Source organism: Hippocampus zosterae, chromosome 2 (assembly GCF_025434085.1).
Source record: "Hippocampus zosterae strain Florida chromosome 2, ASM2543408v3, whole genome shotgun sequence".
Lineage (NCBI taxonomy): Eukaryota > Metazoa > Chordata > Actinopteri > Syngnathiformes > Syngnathidae > Hippocampus > Hippocampus zosterae.
Genome location: NC_067452.1, coordinates 3,268,885 through 3,288,599, shown reverse-complemented (window position 1 = coordinate 3,288,599; position 19,715 = coordinate 3,268,885). Strand labels below are relative to the sequence as shown.

General features: G+C 44.3%; 1 protein-coding gene across 5 annotated transcripts in view; it reads right to left on the bottom strand.

The window, feature by feature from the left end:
• The window catches only part of lama5 (laminin, alpha 5), a 190,183-nt gene that overhangs the window by 143,947 nt on the left and 26,521 nt on the right, over positions 1-19,715 (bottom strand). The window lies entirely within an intron of this gene.

The following is a 19,715-nucleotide window of genomic DNA, read 5'->3' as shown; positions in this document are numbered from 1 at the left end:
ATTTTTGTTTTTACGTTATCGATATGTGGCTTCCAACATAGTTTTGACTCTATTACTAATCTGAGAAACTTGGTTTCATACGCTCTTTCTATCTCAATTGAGTTTACCATAATTTTAGTTTGGTGTTTGATTGGTCTTGTGCCAAAAACAATTAACTTTTTTTTCAGGTTAAGTGACAATTTATTTCTGTTGAACCAGTTTTTTAATTTGTTTAATTTGTTTTCTACGGTTGTCAGGAGCAGTTTCAGATTTATTCCAGAACCGTAGAAAGTTGTATCATCAGCAAATAGGACACATTTAAATTGTTTTGAAACCTTGCAGATATCATTTATATATAAGATGAATAGTTTTGGACCAAGCACTGACCCCTGAGGAACTCCATGAGTGATTTTCAGTTGATTTGCCTTTTTATTGTTGAGCTGCACGTACTGATATCTGTTTTCTAAAATAACTTTTTATCCATTTATAAGATGCACCTCTAATACCATATCTTTCTAGTTTTTTCAATAATATACTGTGATCTATTGTGTCAAAAGCTTTTTTTAGATCTAGGAAAACCCCAACAGTAAATTCTTTGTTGTCTATACGAGTGGCTATTGCTTCCATAAACTTCATAATTGCTATTGAGGTGGTCCGTTTTTCCCTGAAGCCATATTGACTCTCACTTAACAGAATCGGTGACAAAGGGCAGCCTTGGTGGAGTCCCACCCTCACTGCAAACGATTCTGACTTATTGCCGGCAATGCGAACCAAACTCTGACAACGGCAGTATAGGGAACGAACAGCCCGTATCAGGGAGCTCGGTACCACATACTCCTGAAGCACCCACCACAGAACTCCCCGAGGGACACGGTCAAACGCCTTCTCCAAGTCCACAAACCACATGTGGACTGGTTGGGCGAGTTCCCACGTACCCTCGAGGACCCTGCTAAGGGTGTAGAGCTGGTCCACAGTTCCACGGCCGGGACGAAAACCACACTGGTCAACCTCAATCTGAGGCTCGACTTCCTGACGGACCCTCCTCTCCAACACCCTTGAATAGACCTTACCAGGGAGGCTGAGGAGTGTGATCCTTCTGTAATTGGAACACACCCTCCGGTCCCCCTTTTTAAAAAGAGGGACCACCACCCCGGTCTGCCAATGCAGAGGCACTCTCCCCGATGACCATGCGATGTTGCAAAGGCGTCACAACCAGCCCCACAGCATCCAGAGCCTTGAGGAACTCCGGGCAGATCTCATCCACCCCTGGGGCCTTGCCACCGAGGAGATTTTTAACCAAATCGGTGACTTCAGCCACAGAGATAGGAGAACCCACCTCAGGGTCCTCAGACTCTGCTTCCTCCAAGGAAGGCGTGTTGGTGGGAGTTGAGGAGGTCTTCGAAGTACTCTGCCCACTGGTTCACAATGTCTCGAGTCGAAGTCAGCAGCGCCTCATCCCCACCATACACACTGTTAGTGGTGCACTGCTTCCCCTTCCAGAGACGTCGGATGGTGGACCAGAATTTCCTCGAAGCCGTGCGTAAGTCGGCTTACATGGCCTCACCGAACTCTTCCCACGCCAGGCCTCTTTTGCCTCGGCGACCACCGAAGCTGCTTCCGCTTAGCCAGTCGATACCCGTCAGTTGCCTCTTGGGTCCCACAGGCCGTAAAGGCCCGATAGGACTCCTTCTGCAGCTTGACGGCATCCCTTACTGCTGGTGTCCACCAGCGAGTACGGAGATTGCCGTCACGACAGGCACCAACCACCTTATGGCCCCACTCAGATTGGCCGGCTCAACAATAGAGGCGTGGAACATGGTCCATTCGGACTCAATGTCCCCCGCATCTCCTGGGACATGGGAAAAGCTCTGCCGGAGGTGGGAGTTGAAACTCTTTCTGACAGGGGATTCCGCCAGACGCTCCCAACAAACCCTCATAATACGTTTGGGTCTGCCAGGATGGACCGGCATATTCCCCCACAATCGGAGCCTACTCACCACCAGGTAGTGATCAGTTGACAGCTCCGCCCCTATCCTCGCCCGAGTGTCCAAAACAAGCGGCCCTAAATCCGATGATACAACCACAAAGTCAATCATCGAACTGCGGACCGAGGGTGTCCTGGTGCCAAGTGCACATATGGTCACCCTTATGTTTAAACAAGGTGTTTGTTATGGACAATCCGTGAGGAGCACAGAAGTCCAATAACAAAACACCACGAAAGTTCTGATCGGGGGGCCGTTCCTCACAATCATGCCCTTCCAGGTCTCACTGTCATTGCCCACGTGAGCATTGAAGTCCCCAGCGGAACAAGGGAGTCCCCAGCAGGAGGACTCTCCAGCACACCCTCCAAGGACTCCAAAAAGGGTGGGTACGCTGAGCTGCTCATACCAGCTCGGGCTCCTTCCCTGCCAGAGAAGTGACATTCCACGTCCATCGAGCTAGCTTCTGCAGCCGAGGATCGGACCGCCAGGGTCCCCGCCTTTGGCTGCCACCCAGCTCACATTGCACCCGATCCCTTTGGCCCCTCTCATGGGTGGTGAGCCCATGAGAAGGGGGACCCACGTTGCCTCTTCGGGCTGAGCCCGGCCGGGCCCTATGGATGTAGGCCAGGCGCTCGCCAACAAGCCCCACCTCCAGGCCTGGCTCTGGAGGGGGGCCCCGGTGACACGCATCCGGGCAAGGGGAACTGAGTTCCATATATTTTAGTCGTCATAAGGGGTCTTTGAGCCGTGCTTTGTCTGGTCCCTCACCTAGAGCCATGGGTGACCCTGCCAGGGGCATAAAGCCCTAGACAACTTAGCTCCTAGGATCATTGGCAAACACAAACCCCTCCATCACGGTAAGGTGACAGCTCATGGAGGGTATGGGTACTGTGATTGTCTTAAACTAATCTTAACAGTGTGCATGCTTTGTGTGTGTGTGTGTGTGAGAGAGAGAGAAAGAGAAAGAGAGAGAGACAGAGAGAGAGAGACAGAGAGAAAGAGAGAGAGAGAGAGAGAGAGAGAGAGAGAGAGAGAGAGAGAGAGGACAGGCAAGCTGGGGAGCAGTCCGCCAATGGTGAAGGGTGGGCGTGTAAGTGTAAGTGTAAGACGCTAAAGGGACGCCTCAAGCAGTTGTATACACTTGTATAGAGTGTGGCAATGTGCATTGTTGCAAAACAACTCCGGTTTTGGTTTCTAAGAACCCCTGAAAATAAATTCGACAAAGAGACACGCCTACGAAGCTCAGTTCAAACTTAAAGCCACCGGTTATGCTTTTGGCATGCGTGCCCATCTCACAGCAGTGGTGAAAAACCAAGTCAAGCAAATGAACTCTGAGCTTGCTGTTATTCCCGGAGGCTTGACTAAAGAACTCCAACCGCTGGACATTGGCATCAACCGGGTGTTCAAAGTAAAGTTGCGAACGGCATGGGAACAATGGATGATCGATGGCAAACACAACTTTACAAAGAGTGAGAGGCAGCGCTGGGCGAGTTACGCCACAATACGCAACAACGAGAGGGAACGCAGCGTTTTTGATGGATTACGGTACTTGCACAATTGTTCAATTCTTTCTACACACACACGCGCTGCCACCATGTTTCGCTCTGTTCTTTACTTTCAAATGTGGGAAAGCTTCACACGAGAGAAATGTTGACTTTGCTGTTGCTGCTCCTTCTTTCCGCTCGGCAATGCGTAGCAACTCACACTAGCATGTGATGCGTTGTGACAACTGGGATGTGCAGTCCTCTGCTTCTGATACAGAGGATGAGGACTTTGATGGATTTCTGCGTGATGATTGATCGAAAAACGCGAGGAAGATTGTACGATGGCTAAATAAAATACACCCGAACTCAGTTCTGCTTTCGTTGCCTTTTTAAAAACGTGTTTTTAGCTTGTATCTGTATGTCTTGGCATGCTACCGTATGCTTCAAGCTAATGTGTTAGCGTGCGAGCATGCATGCCGTATGTTTAAGCTGGCGTATGTTTTACCACTGTAAAACTGCGGCCAATAATACAGTGCGTTTTGTCTATGTGTAAAATACAGAAATGTCACCCATTAATGAGACTGCGCCCAACCGTACGGTGCGTCGAATAGTCGTGAAAATACGGTATCTGTATGTTGGGGTAGGGGTCCTCATTTTATGTTGTAATTTTGCAGTTTTAATTGCACAGCACTTTGAGTAGCATTTTTTTTATGAAAAGTACTCTATAAAGTTTGATTGCCATTTTTAAGTGCAAAAACATGCAAAACATCTACAAATAAGTCATAGATATTTTTTAATCTTCCACACGACAGTTTATATCGTAGTTTATATCTTGACTATAGAATAGAATAATTTTCAAACGGACATTTATGGAGTTGGAAAATTCCTAAAAGGAATGTATTTGTATGTATGTGTCCTCTCTCCACTGCTCTTCTCTCTCTACACAAACGATTGCACCTCAACAGATCCAGCTGTCAAACTCAAAGTTCGCAGACGACACCACGGTCATCGGTCTCATCAAAGACGGCGACGAGTCTGCGTACCGCCAACAAGTGGAGCAGCTAGAGCTCTGGTGCAGCCGACACAACCTCGGGCTGAACACGTTCAAGACTGTAGAGATGATCGTGGACTTCAGGAAACATTCTTCTCCACAGTTGCCCCTCACACTATCCAACTGCCCTGTGTCAACCGTCGAGACCTTCAAGTTCCTGGGAATCACAGTCTCCCAGGACATGAAGTGGGAAGTCAACACCATCTCCATCCTGAAAAGGGCCCGGCAGCGGATGTACTTCCTGAGGCTGCTGAGGAAGCATGGCCTGCCACAGGAGGTGCTACGACAGTTCTACACGGCAGTCATCGAATCAATGCTGTGTTCTTCCATCACGGTTTGGTTTGGGGCCGCCACAAAAAAGGACAAAATCCGACTTCAACGGACAGTTAGGACGGCGGAGAAAATCGTTGGCACCGCCCTACCCACTCTTGAGGACTTGCACACTGCAAGAATCAAGACAAGGGCACGGAAAATCCTCCTGGATGCCTCGCACCCTGCCCACCACCTTTTCCAGCCACTACCCTCAGGCAGACGCGACAGATCCATGTGCACCAAATCCAGTAGACACTTAAACAGCTTCTTCCCTCTAGCCATTAACTCCTTAAACAGTCACTGACGTGGTCACTCTTCTTGTACTACAAAATGGTACTACAAAACTACTGGTTACTCTAAAATGGTTCAATGATTTTGTTGTTTACGATGATACTAGTGCAGCGTGTTATACCGGAGACAAATTCCTTGTGTGTTCTACATACTTGGCCAATAAAGATGATTCTGATTCTGATTCATTAGTTTTCCTATTTTTGGCTTTACTCCAAATTTCTTTTTGAAGGGGTTTAATCAGTAATACCTCTTTTGGGAAGGAGTTTATCTGAACGTCGACTCCATCAAGGTGCAGGAGGCAGAGGACAGAACACTCACAGCACACTGTCAAAGATGCACCCAAAGGTGTAATGCTATACTCTTTTTACATGCAAAATTGTGTGTGTGTGTGCGTGTGTGTGTTGTAGTGCCTCGAGGGGATCACCACCTTATCGTGGTGAGGCACTTTGCGCGTCTCCATGACCCCTAGAGCTATGTCGGCAGGAGTCCCGCACTCCTGGCAGGGTCACCCAAGCCGAACAGGTCGAAGGGTAGAGGCCAGACAAAGAGTGATCCCAAACAGGCACCTGGGGGCAGGCATAGGCGGAGTCCAACAGCCCGGACTACCGGCAGCCCCCTGCAACTCTTGCCAGGAGAAGGTCGTCATGGGTACCCTCATGCCACCGGAAACCAACTGGCAGGAGTGAAGATGGTGGGAGTGAGGACTGTGCACCCACACCCTCACCTTAATCTGAACCTCTGCGCAAGCTTCTTGCCCCAACCCCACACCCAATCCCCCACCCTGCAGCCCCCTAATCCCCCAAAGTCCTGTGGCGATGTGGAATGGCGGTGGGCACAGGCCAAGGATGTGGCTGGGAGTGCCTAGCCAAACCATGCACACAGGCGGCAATGGAGTGATGGTCGTTGACACTGCGGGATGGAGCAGCGCATCTCTTCGGCAGCTTCCATTGTGACTGAGCGGGAGGGACCTAGAAAAAATGGTCTAAAAATTGTCTGCTCTCCACACTCCGGACGGTAAACCGCAATCGTCGGAGCATCCCCCTTGCGGTCGAAAGGATAATAAACGAAATAGAAAAAATCTATGCATAGCTTCGTGGAACGTCCGCACACTGCTGGACCTGGCTGAAACTCCTGACAGGCCCCACCGGAGGACAGCACTTGTGGCCACAGAGCTCGCGAGGTATAACATCGATATCGCAGCTCTCAGCGAGACCAGAATACATGGAGAGGACTCCCTGACAGAATTTGGTGCAGGGTATTCCTTTTTCTGGAAAGGAGTCCCCAAAGGCACTCGTCGAAACCATGGAGTTGGCTTTGCTGTGAAGTCCCAACTGTTGAAGCGCATCCCAGAATCCCCCACCAGCATCAATGAAAGACTGATGACATGGCGCATTCCCCTCACAAAGGGACGCTTCGCCACACTCATCAGTGCCTATGCACCAACTCTGAATGCCGAGCACAATATAAAGGACGATTTCTACAGAGCCCTGGACACCATCCTGCAGCAAACACCGGCTACGGACAAGCTCATAGTCATGGGAGATTTCAATGCAAGGGTGGGCACGGAACACCTGGTATGGAGCAAAGTTATTGGCCAGCATGGAGTGGGAAAAATGAACAACAACGGCCTTCGGCTCCTCTCCCTCTCCCCTCCCTTGGTTTCACTGCAACTCAACCGAGATACATACACTTCTGAAAGCAAAGCATGAGGCCCATAAAGCTCTCCTGTCCTGCCGTACATCTCTCACCCGTAAAGCCACCTTTTCTGCAGTTAGAACAGTGACGCAGCGAGCACTCCGTATCATGGAGGACACCTGGTGGGTGCAGAAGGCAAATGAGATCCAAAACCTGGCAGACTGTAACAACGCCCAGGGCTTCTACAATGCCATCAAAGCACTGTATGGTCCCAAGAAGCGGGCAATTGCTCCAGTCCGATCAGCTGATGGCTCTGCACTCCTCAAGGACCACCATGAGATGCTTGCCCATTGGGCAAACCACTTTGAAAATCTTCTCAACCATACCAACCCTGTCAACCCACACATTCTGGAAAATCTTCCAGACCTGCCAACAATCATGAGCCTCGACACCCCACCATCCTATTCTGAAACCCAGCAAGCCATTGCGGGCCTAAAGAAGAACAAAAGCGCTGGTCCTGATGGCATCCTTGCAGAGGTTTTCAAACACGGAGGTTATCTCCTCACGCGCCGACTGCACCTTCTGATTCAAAACATCTGCGAACATGGAACCGTCCCGCAGGATTGGAAGGATGCTAACATTGTTGTTATTTATAAGCAGAAAGGGGACAGAGCAGCCTGTGGGAATAGCCGAGGAATCTCTCTCCTCTCCACCGCAGGAAAGATCTTGGCCAAAATCATGCTCAGCAGGCTGGTCAAGCACATCTCAGAAAGTGTGCTTCCAGAAACTCAGTGTGGCTACCGGAAGACTAGATCCACCATTGACATGATCTTTGTTTTAAGACAGCTAATGGAGAAAAGCAGAGAACATCACAAGGACCTGTACATAGCCTTCATCGATCTCAGCAAAACCTTTGACACCATCAACCGTGAGTTGCTCTGGAAACACCTCTCCAAACCTGGGGTGTCACCCAAGTTTCTCAGCATCCTCCAGCAGTTGCATGATGGGATGCAAGCCAGAGTGCTCATTGGAGGACTCCAGTCAGAGCTCTTCAAGGTGAAAGTTGGGGTGAAGCAGGGTTGTGTCTTGGCTCCAGTGCTTTTTAACATCCTCCTTTCTGCCACTACGTGCCTCTTCCACCATGGCATGGGACATGAAGACGGTTTCCATATGGAGTACCGCCTAGACGGAAGCCTCTTCAACATCAGACGGCTCCAGGCTCACACAAAGACAAAAATCTGTCAGATCTGTGAGCTTCAGTATGCTGATGACTGCACTATACTAGCTCACAGTTCAAACTCTATGCAGCACGCCCTGGACACCATTTCCAATCTGTACCAATCCTTTGGTCTTCAGATTAACATTAAAAAAACTGAGGTCATGTTCCAACTGACTACCCCAACTTCCACATCCCCCACCTTTCACATTAATGGCACTCCACTAAACGTAGTGGACCATTTCACCTACCTTGGCTCCACTTTATCTTCAAACTGTTCCCTTGACACTGAAGTCCACACCCGTATTAATGAAGCATCATCATCCTTTGGTCGCCTACGCAGCAGGGTCTTTGAAAACCGAAACCTGAAGACCCGTACCAAGATTGCTGTGTACAATGCATTATGTATCTCCACTCTGCTCTACGGGTCAGAGTCACGGACTCCATATCGCCGGCACATTACTACCTTGGAAGCCTTCCACATCCGCTGCTTGCAAAAGATCCTCGGCCTGTCCTGGGAAGATCGAATTCCCCATACAGACATCCTCAAAAGCACCACTTCCATCTGCATGGAAGCGGCCGTGGCGAAGAAACATCTTCGGTGGATCGGACACACCATTCGCATGCCAGACAACCGCCTGCCCCGCCAGGTCCTCTATGGCCAACTAAGAGGTGCAAAGCGTTCTGCTGGGGGGCAAAAGCGACGCCTCAAGGACTATAGCAGGGACCTCCTAAAGCGAGCCAACGTCAACCCCACGCAGCTTGAAACACTTGCACTCAACAGAGCAACCTGGCAGATCACTTGTGCCACTGCAATCTCTCAAATACACCAAATTAACCAAGCCAGACGAACCGAGAAACGCATTCAACGACATCAGCGGGCAGCTGATACCCCCCAGGTATCCGGTTTCCCTTGCTCCATCTGTGGTCGAGTCTGCGGCTCAAGGATCGGTCTCTATGCCCCACGAGAAGTGGCACCAGGGACAGAGTCGCTGACCCCCCCCCCACACCCCACCCAACCCATCCTCCCTTCCCTTGGAGCAAGTGTCATCATCAGACATGATGGACAGCTAATCTCGTGTGTGTGTGTGTGTGTGTGTGTGTGTGTGTGTGTGTGTGTGTGTGTGTGTGTGTGTGTGAGAGAATCTGACCAAGACACAATGCTAACTAAGCATCACAACATTAGAGCACATTGTTGTATGTCTATTTGAGAAATAGAGAGCGAGAGAGAGGGAGACAGACAGAGAGTAAGAGAGAAAGACAGAGAGAGACAAAGAGAGAGAGACAGAAAGAGAGAGAGAAAGACAGAGAGAGACAAAGAGAGAGAGAGAATGAGAGAGAGACAGAAAAGGGTCGTTCACACGGCACACATTTGCTCCGGCGCTGCACCGATATATTTTGCACCGCAGCAAATTGTGTGGAGCGTTCACACGTACAAAGCCGCTGAACACACAGTGTCGGGGCTGCCCCACTTGTGTTCACACGGCAGTTTCTGCAGCGGAGCAAAAACGACAGAAAACAAACGAGCTGTAGTGTTGCTTCTTTTTAAAACGTACTGTATATACACAACTCAAGCGACTACTGGACCGGCACGTCCTTCTCCTTCTCGGTCTCCGTGCCTTCTGCTCGAGAGTGACCGCCCAAGAAAACGTAAATGAACAATGACTTCAATGACTCTCAGAAAAGCAAACACTAATGCGCCAAACAGAAAATCAAGAGAGGAAATCACAAAATAAATTCTATGGGGGGCGGGGGGTGTGAACAAACAGCAAAGGAACAAACAACTCCGAGACAGTCCAGTCTCCTACAAAAGGAAAGATGTTACTTGCCAAGTCTTGTGTCGTTATGAAACAAACACATTACGGAAGTCCGACAGAGCACGAAAGCAACGCATTCTTGCCATACGTACTCTTCACAAGCATTTGCTCTGGAGCAAATTTAACCCAGTTGCGTTCACACGTGCAAATTTACACCGGTGCTGCTTCGCAAACGAGCATTTGCTCCAGAGCAAATATTTGACCCACCTCCCTGAGGAGAGAGAGAGAGGTCACCTTGAAGTCCCACCCCCTCCATTGTTCCTTTGTGTGCGTCTTGTCTTATCTCCATGGCTACCTGAAGCAACAGGAATGTGCGGCTACCAAGGAATGTCCACTAACTCCAATCATTAAACCAGCCAGGGGCTGTTATCTCACAAGCATTAAAACACACTTGAGACACAGAGAGAGAGAGAGAGAGAGAGAGAGAGAGGGAGAGAGAGAGAGAGAGAGAGACAGAGACTATCAACAACTTGACACACAAAAAAGTAGCTTTCCATCTGTAATTTAACATTCCATGTTGGAAGCAGCTTGGACTCATCACTCTCATTTGCAGGTGGAAATACGTTGTGGGCTATAACTTCCCATGCAAAGGCAAATGTACTTTGCATATTTATTATGTTTGCCTATACCGTAGACATTGTAGGTATCAAACTCTATGTATGAATAATCTTGGCCCACGCTGTATTTAAAACATGGGGGAGAAGTTAGAGCACAGTTGGATCATACTGAGCACTGTTGGAAAAAGGCAGAAACGGGTGACTCATTGCTGGACCAGGAATGGATCAAGGTTGGAGACCAGGTGGAAAATGGGTCGAACCCATTCGTAATATTATGCGAACATGGTTACAATGTGGGTGGATTGAAACAGGTGGATAATAGAAGGATAACAGATGGTAGATGAATGGGTGGTTCACAGTCAGCAGACAAGTAGACTATGGCTGGAACACAGGAGAAAAAGGAGTTGAGCACATGTGGGATGTGGGTGGAAAAAAGATGATTATGAGTGGATTAACAGGGTTCGATATTCATGGTGGCCCGATGGCTAAGGGACACTAAAATAACTATTCTTGGGCCACCCGAGGCTTAACGACACTGGCCGGACCGGACCAGTACAAATCTAATAACGAATCAACAAGTTCTTGCTTTTTAAATATTTAGCCTTCAACATTTTGAGTTTTATACATTAAAATTAATCAGTCATCATTGATCTTTTTACTAATCGGTGTACCTTTTTTTTGCGAGTCCCGTCAAATTCTTCTATAAGGAATGGCCGGAACAAGATACAAATTTTGGCATGTTCACAGCAAGTCACCCTAACCCTGAATAATTAGCTTTTTTTTTTTTTTTTTCTTTTTAGGGGGCTTGCTTGATCACCCACATTTATTGATCCACAGATACTCGCAGGGTGACATTAGCAAATATTTTGGGGGGTTTTGTTTAAGACCCTCATCGCAGCTCCCGCCCGACCCACCCCAGCTGTCATGGTACATTGAATGTTTACCGTTGTTTCTTTCAATAATTTGGGGGTTAAAGAATAAAAATGCCCCAACCAAAAAAAAAAAAACGCCCACCCTTCACTCATTGGCGACTAGTACCTGCTCGTGATGTGCCTTTAGCGTCCTCTTACACGCCCACCCTTCACTCATTGGCGGACTTCCGCATGCCTGTCGTCACTCACTTCCGCCTTTTCTCTGTATAAACAGTGTTTCATTATAAGGCGTCCTGTCCATTTTGGAGAAAATGTAAGACATTTAATGGCGCCTTATAGTCGTGAAAATACGGTAATTACTCGTCGTTAGTTCTTTGTGCAACAATACTTGTCCTAAGTGTATCTTACTCACAATTCCTGAAATGTGGTGAGCCGCACTAGCTGGTTAGCGTATGTGTGGTGTGGCGTAATTAGCAGTGAGCTTGCCTCACTGATAGCCCAACAACGAAAAGCAGTGAGAATGGGCACTTCCCCCACATACAGTGGGATACATTAACCGATTGTGCCACAAAAGCACACGTGTCCAGCCCATCCAAAGCTTTCTCGGTACGTCTTTGCAGTTAAATTTTCAGAAAAACATAAAATCTGTGATTCTCAGGTATTCTTTTCCATGTTTTCTGACGTTTTTCAAAATGTTTTTTCAAAAATTGTGATGCAAATACACTTATTATGCCCTCCCACTGAACTATAGGCAAGACTCCTCGCTGCTAATCTTTAAGACCCGCCTCAAAACTCACTTGTATTCTTTGGCATTTGACTCAGCATGACTCAGATTTGTTCTTGGTTTTGCTGTTCAGTGCTTTCTACCGTCTGTTACCGATTTGTTGCTTTACTGTTGTATTTGTTCGTTGCTCCATGGACAGCATTTTGTATGCAACGATGGCTGTCTGAAAGTGCTCTATAAATACAGTTGAGTTGAGTTATTTTGAGCGTTTATTCATGATATACAGTAATCCCTCGTTTATCGCTGGTGTTACGTTCCAAAAAAAAACATGATAAGTGAAATCTGTGAAGTAGGATTTTTTTTTAAAGCAAAAAATGTGAGAGGTAAGAAATTTCAAATGTGCTGTATGTGAAACATACTTGGCTTATCTCAGAAACTTGGCTTGACAAAGATAAAACAAGTGAAATGGAAATAGAAGGTTATGAAATGTTTGCAACTAATAGGGAAAACAAAAAGGAGGGGTGGGTTGGAATATATGTAGATAAAGCACTTAAATGCAGTAAAATCGAGAGATTGACAAACACAATAGAAAACCTAATGGAATGTCTAACCATTGAAATACACAATAAGGCATCAAATATCATCATAAGTTGCATCTATAGGACACCAGGATCATGTATTGACAAATTCAATAAAAAACTAACAGATATGCTCAGCTACTGCAACGATAAGAAAGCACGAATAATGTGTGGTGACTTTAACATTGACTTATTAAACCCAAATGGACACAAAAAAAAACAACTGACTTCATAAATACTATGTACAGCAACAGCCTTTTCCCAGTAATCCTGAAACCTTTCAGAATAACAGCTGACACAGACACATTAATAGATAACATGTTTATAAATAAGATTGATCATAAAATGGAAATTGGACTTCTCATTAATGATATAAGTGACCATCTACCTGTCTTTGCAGTTTTTCATAATTATTTTGATAGAAAAGCTAAGTCAACAACTCACATAACAGAAATAAGACTAAGTACCCAACGCTCCATCGATGCTTTCAAGCAAGACCTAGAAAAACAAAACTGTAACGAGGTCTACTCAAACGAAGACCCAAATACAGCGTTTTAAGTATTTCAGTCTTCCATAATCTCCTTACATGATAAACATTTTCCATTAACTAAAGTCTCCAAAAAGTATATAGACCCTAGTAAGCCATGGATAATGAAAGGCATAGAAAACGCATGTAAAAAGAAAAACAATTTATATAAATTGTTTTTAAAATTGAGAACTGAAGAAGCAGAAAACAAATATAAGACCTATAAAAATAAATAACTAAAAATAAAAATAAAGTAAATATTATAAGAACCAGTAAAAGAGATCATTATCATGCACTATTTGAGCAGAATAAAAATAACACACAAGAAATATGGAATACTTACTCAGGTAATCAGAAATAGTCCTAAAAAAGTGGATTATCCAGAGTATTTTATCAAAGGCAAAAATACTATTCTGGAAAAAATTGCAGAAATATCAACTGAATTTAATGATATTTTGTCAACATCGGCTGTAACCTAGCAAAACAAATTCCTGATCCAACAAACTTGTTTGAAATAGATAGATACGTAGAAAAAAACTCCTCCACGATGTTCCTTACTGCTGTAAAACAAGAAGTATCAAATATTGTAAAAACTTTTAAAAATAAAAAGTCAATTTAATATTGAAGCAGATTATAGAATATGTAGTACGACCTTTCACGCGCACATGCAACCTGTCATCAAAGCTGGTATCTTTCCAGAAAAAATTAAAATTGCTAAAGTTATTCCAAATTATAAAAGTGGAGAAAGACATCTGTTTACAAATTAGAGACCAATATCACGACTACCACAATTCTCAAAAATATTAGAAAAACAATTTTCTCGCAGACTTGATAGTTTTATACAAAAACATGCACTGTTAAGTGAGAATCAATATGGCTTCAGGGAAAAACGGACCACCTCAATGGTAATTATGGAGTTTGTGAGACAAAAAAAGAATTTACTGTTGGGGTTTTCCTAGATCTAAACAAAGCTTTTGACACAATAGATCACAGCATATTATTGAAAATACTAGAAAGATATGGTATTAGAGGTGTAGCTTATAAATGGATAAAAAGTTATTTAGAAAACAGATATCAGTACGTGCAGCTCAACAATAAAAAGACAAATCAACTGAAAATCACTCATGGAGTTCCTCAGGGGTCAGTGCTTGGTCCAAAACTATTCTTCTTATATATAAATGATATCTGCAAGGTTTCAAAACAATTTAAATGTGTCCTATTTGCTGATGATACAACTTTCTACGGTTCTGGAATAAATCTGAAACAGCTCCTGACAACCGTAGAAAACAAATTAAACGAAAAACTGGTTCAACAGAAATAAATTGTCATTTAACCTGAAAAAAAAGTTAATTGTTTTTGGCACAAGACCAATCAAACACCAAACTAAAATTATGGTAAACTCAATTGAGATAGAAAGAGCGTATGAAACCAAGTTTCTCGGATTAGTAATAGACTCAAAACTATGTTGGAAGCCACATATCGATAACGTAAAAACAAAAATAGCCAAAATCATAGGGATCCTCTACAAAACCAAGGAAGTGCTAATTAAGAGATCTTTCTACACATTATATTCTTCATTATTATTACCATATACCTACTGTGTGGAAATATGGGCAAATGCCTGCAAAACAAACACTCGCAATTCTAAAACTACAAAAAAGCAATTCGAATTATTAATAGATCAAAATATACAAAACCCATAAATCCACTATTTATCAAATTATATACGATGAAATTTTAGGACCTGGTTGACTTTAAAATTGCCCAATTAATGTAAAAGTGCAAAGGTGTTAATCTGTGGAATAATTTCGAAACGGACCTGAAAATGAGTAAATCGCTTGCCGAGTTCAAAAACAAAATCAAAAAAATAGTACAAACAACCTACATCAATCAGAGTTAAAATGATATTCTAAACATTAAATATAATGATAAATCAGAACTAAGTACATAAATAGAGAAAAATATTGAAATATCCATTATGAATACAAGAGAAAATTGATACAAGAGTGCCAGGGTGTGTATGTATAAAATCCAGATACAAACCAAAAGTTGTAAAAATATCACGGTTAAGGGTAACGTATGAGCCTTAATGGAGACTTCTTTCTTCTTACTTTCTTTCTTTTCTGATTGATATAAAAATGATTTATTAGATATAAACACATAACATGGGGTAGGACTAGATAAGTTTTTTTACTTCTTCCTACTCCCTTGATCATAATAACTGTGTTGAATTATGACTGATTTCTCTTTCCTTTTACTATTTTATTTACTTTATTTTTTGTCAAATTATTACTGTATGTGTTTTATGTTCAATAAACCAAACCAACCAACCAGGTTCACATATCAAAAACATTAAGAACAATTTCCTGAGCAATACAAGTACTCAACGCTGAACTTGCTTCAGATAATAAACAATAAATAAAACGGATCCTTAAATCACAGTGCAGTAAGTTAGCACTTCAGAAATAACACTGTTCATCAAGACAATCTAAAAGTGCTGAAATTAAATGTACAAAGGTACAAGGAACCACCTACACAGTAGAAACCCTAGATCCCTCTTCCTCAACTGGCGGACCGCGATCCACGACCGGACCGCCGACCTCCTCTGTCCGGACCGCCGACCTCCTCTGTCCGGGCCTCCTCTGTCCGAACCCTCGGCAAATTCATTCTTTCATTCATCTTCCTAACCGCTTGATCCTCACTAGGGTCGCGGGGGGGTGCTGGAGCCTATCCCAGCTGTATAAAATAATAAATTATAAAGTGATTTTTACGTTATACATTTTCTATTTTTGGACTATAATCTGTGCATTACCGCGATCGCTTGTTAAAATTATCCGTTGTATTATTAGCGTGCACAAACAGATGTATTGCAGAGGACGCAGCAGCGCGACTCTGTGTGTGTATAATGTTTGACGAACTGGAGACGGGGGCATGTCGGCGATAACGATGCGCTGATTGGCTACTCTGAACTTAAGGTGTGCCCATACATCAGCGTCACGCATTCAAAATGGATGATTGTGTCAGGAAACAGACGCATGCGCGACGCCACAGTGTGCTCACAGCTTCAGCACAGGAGAGCCACACACAGACAATTAGACAAGACAAATCGCGGGACGTTTCGATTGTGTGCAGTTTTGTTCCCGTCTACCCGGGGATCTTTGCAGCTGTTTAACAGCAGAACACCGCAACATGTTAAATGAACATCCCAATGGCGTCCTCAAATAATATTTGCATGCCTCAGACATTGCATTCACCTTTAGTGGAAGAACAGCACTGCACATTCCTGTGCTCCCTTGTGTCAGTATTTAAAATGGTTCTTAACTCCTCTTCGGATATATTTTTCAACGATTTCAGAGGGGATGTGAAAAGGGGAATTGTAGAAATGAAAATAATATTTTTGTTTTAAAACATGCGGGAACATATAGCACGAGCGAGAATTAGACCAGGAAGGGTAGGATGACATGCATGTGAAGGAAGATGAACTGAACTGAATATGCCGCTCGTCCCCACTTGATACACCCATGATCATCGTTGTAACCCTGGCGATATTCAGGTAATTGGTAGCTATTTTACCATGAAACTTGTTAGATGTTATATTTGGACGGGTGATTAATTATTTGAATGGTATTTGTAGAGCAAAATATCGTGGTTTGGAGTTTGAAATCTGCCGCTAGTGAGTCGTGTGAACAGCTGTATAGCGCAAGTGTTCGCAACGTTACAAGATGTGTTTTTGTTTTTTTTACTGTGAATCGATATGAACTGTGATAATTTTCTTTGATCCCTTAGATCCTTTTTTGAACTCTTTTAAAATTCAGTTAACATCTCAGTCTTTCATCTTAATGCTATACAAAGTTTTATTGTCCAGTCGGGAATAAAGCCCACATAAAAATTATTTTGTGTTCAGTCCAGTCTTTCAAAGACCCGAGTTTGCCGAAGAGCTTTGCTATGTATGGCTCGCTCGCTATTTTGCTAAAGCTTTCGGTGATAACGTTAGCTGTGGCTGCACTCGCAACTGGGTGCTTTGCATTGATGTGGGAGGCTATTTGAGCTGCTTCGGTGGTAAGCAAACTTCTTCTTACAAATTAGGCACAACAATCTACCTTTATCTATTGTGTCGTCAGGGCGTTTTTGGAATGTCAATTTTCCATTCATTGTGCCGAGAACTCTAATATGCTTCTCCATTTTCACCCTCCACTCATCAGTGCTGCTTACTAAGCCTGCCCAACTCCAATGGGAGCCTATCAGCTTTGGCTGAACAAGCCCCAACATAATGGCAGCCAATCAATGTCCGCTTCAGGCTGTGACTGACAGTTGTTTCCCCACCTTCAATAACTCGAACACAGGAAGCCAATGCATCAAAAGGACTGTTCATAAAAAGCAACCCACCTACAGAAACAATAAAGGCAGAGATTAAACTTTAGATTAACGCAATTTAAAATAAATAAATAAATACATAAATAAATAAATACATAAATAACGCGCTATAGGTGACGTAATTAATTAATCGTAATTAACGCGATAATTTAAAAATTATTTGACACCTCTAATTGTGACATACTGTAAGTGTGTAAAGGTCACTTATTTTTCTGTTCTCGATACAGTGCTAACAAAAAGGAGGCAATTTCTTTCAAAATTTTGTGTTTAATCACTTATGGGCAACCACAGCTCAGTCTCATCACAGCTTTTGTCGAAACGTAATTCTCACTGGTTGGAAGGACAACCAGTCCCACCCAGTACCAGTCATGTCTTTTTCAAAGCCTCTTTATGAAGGAGAACGGCTGGCGACGAGAACAGCCAATTTCAACAAAAAGAGGAGGGTTTTTTTTTCCTTTAGCACAGAGGCACCACCCTACATGTCTTGAATGCACAGAGAAAGTTGTTCATGTTATGAAGAAGTGTTAATGTTCTGAACTGTGAATATAAAAGTTAGAGAAACTCGATTAGTTGTACTTTTTTTGGAATACCATTTTTTGGGCGCAATACTTGATGCAACCCAGACTATCTCCAGTGACCCCGGCGTAAATTAAGTGTGAGAACCCTGATTTCGGAGGTTGATGCTCCTCGTGACTCTTGTACTTTTCCTTGCTGCCTTTGTGCTTACTAATCACTCCAATGTCTGTATGATTGCCGTATGTCGCCATCGCATTTTGGGGAAAACTGAGAATTGGAAATCCAAAGTGGTTATTATTTTTTCTAAATTGGGTGCACCCGGAAATTCAAGCCTCTACCCTGACTGGACACTGATGGCGGGAGTTTTTGGAGCGGCACAGCTGGAGCTCTTACTCTTAATTGACTCCAGCTTTGTTGTCAAATTCATTCAAATCACCCCACAACCCTGGCATCTTGCTTGAAATGTTTCCTCCTTGTCCTTCCTGACACCCCCAGTCAGGTTGGAGTACCGCTACAAAATGGGGACAGATGGAGAGAGCAAGTCTGAATGGAACACAGGTGTAACCTTGGTTGGGGATGTCACAGCTCATATTCATTACTCAAGTCAAAACAATAACATGCCAACAAACACAATGGGAATTTCAATTGGAAAAGTGTGGCACATTCCACATGTGCAAATGAAGGAGGGGAACGTGCGTGTGTGCATTTGTATTTAATGACAGGGTCAATGTTCCCCATAAACATCACCTTCATCTTCCAGGTGTCCATGTTCTCGCCAAGCATGCTAGAACCTGACAACAACCGCTTGTCTTCTTTCCAGCTACACTCGTCTTTCCTTGTCTGCGCGCACACACCCGCACGCACAGTTGGAGCGTGTTGAGACAAGGATGGAAAAGTGGCGTACTGCAGCTAAACGGAAATACTGACTTCTGAGGGGGATCATGGATGATCTCATCTTCAGACATGCTTCAGCATCCCAATCTTTAATACAATACAATACACGACAATACCCCTTCATTTATATAGCGCGTTCACGGTTACTGCTGTTGGTGGTGTTCAATCAGATTCGGTTTGGACTTTGAAGGAATTTATCCCTGCCCAAACATCAAAGGATGACACAGTTTTCTTGTGTGCGTGTATGTGTGTGTGTGTGTGTGTGTGTGTGTGTGTGTGTGTGTGTGTGTGCGCAAGGCGACACCATTGTGCCGGTGTTGGGAAAAGCGGAGGAGGGGCACAGTGGTATCAAAAGGAATGGAGATACGAACATTCCTTGTCACGGGAAGAGATTCTGCTGCTTCTTCTCAGCGCCAAAGAGGAAGCAAGGAGTCACACCTGCAACCTTCATTCCGGTCTGATTTTGTGGTGTTGGGATTTCAATGAGTGTATTTCCCCAAAATAACGGATGCTCACAGGCCACCTTATTAGGTACACCACCACAGATCACATCCTTGGCAAGAGCTGGAGCACAAATACCAACGACCCCGAATTCCAACAGTGGAACCGCCAAATGGGAACACCACCGGGGTAGTACAACAAGACCAAATATTGGGAAACTATGCCTCTAAAGTCAGACAAAAACCTCAATCCTGTGAGACTTCTGCTCAGTGAGCATTCATTAAGTGTTTTGCTTTGGCTTTTTTGTGTCATGATGCAATCAACACAAGATGTATGGAAAGACATTGGGCACGACAATTTTGAGCGATCGACACAGCGGAAAAGGCGTGAGCATATTCCTTTGCCTGATGGCAACAAAGACTTCACCTTAACCCAGGGAGTATTAAGGACGATGGCAAAATACTTA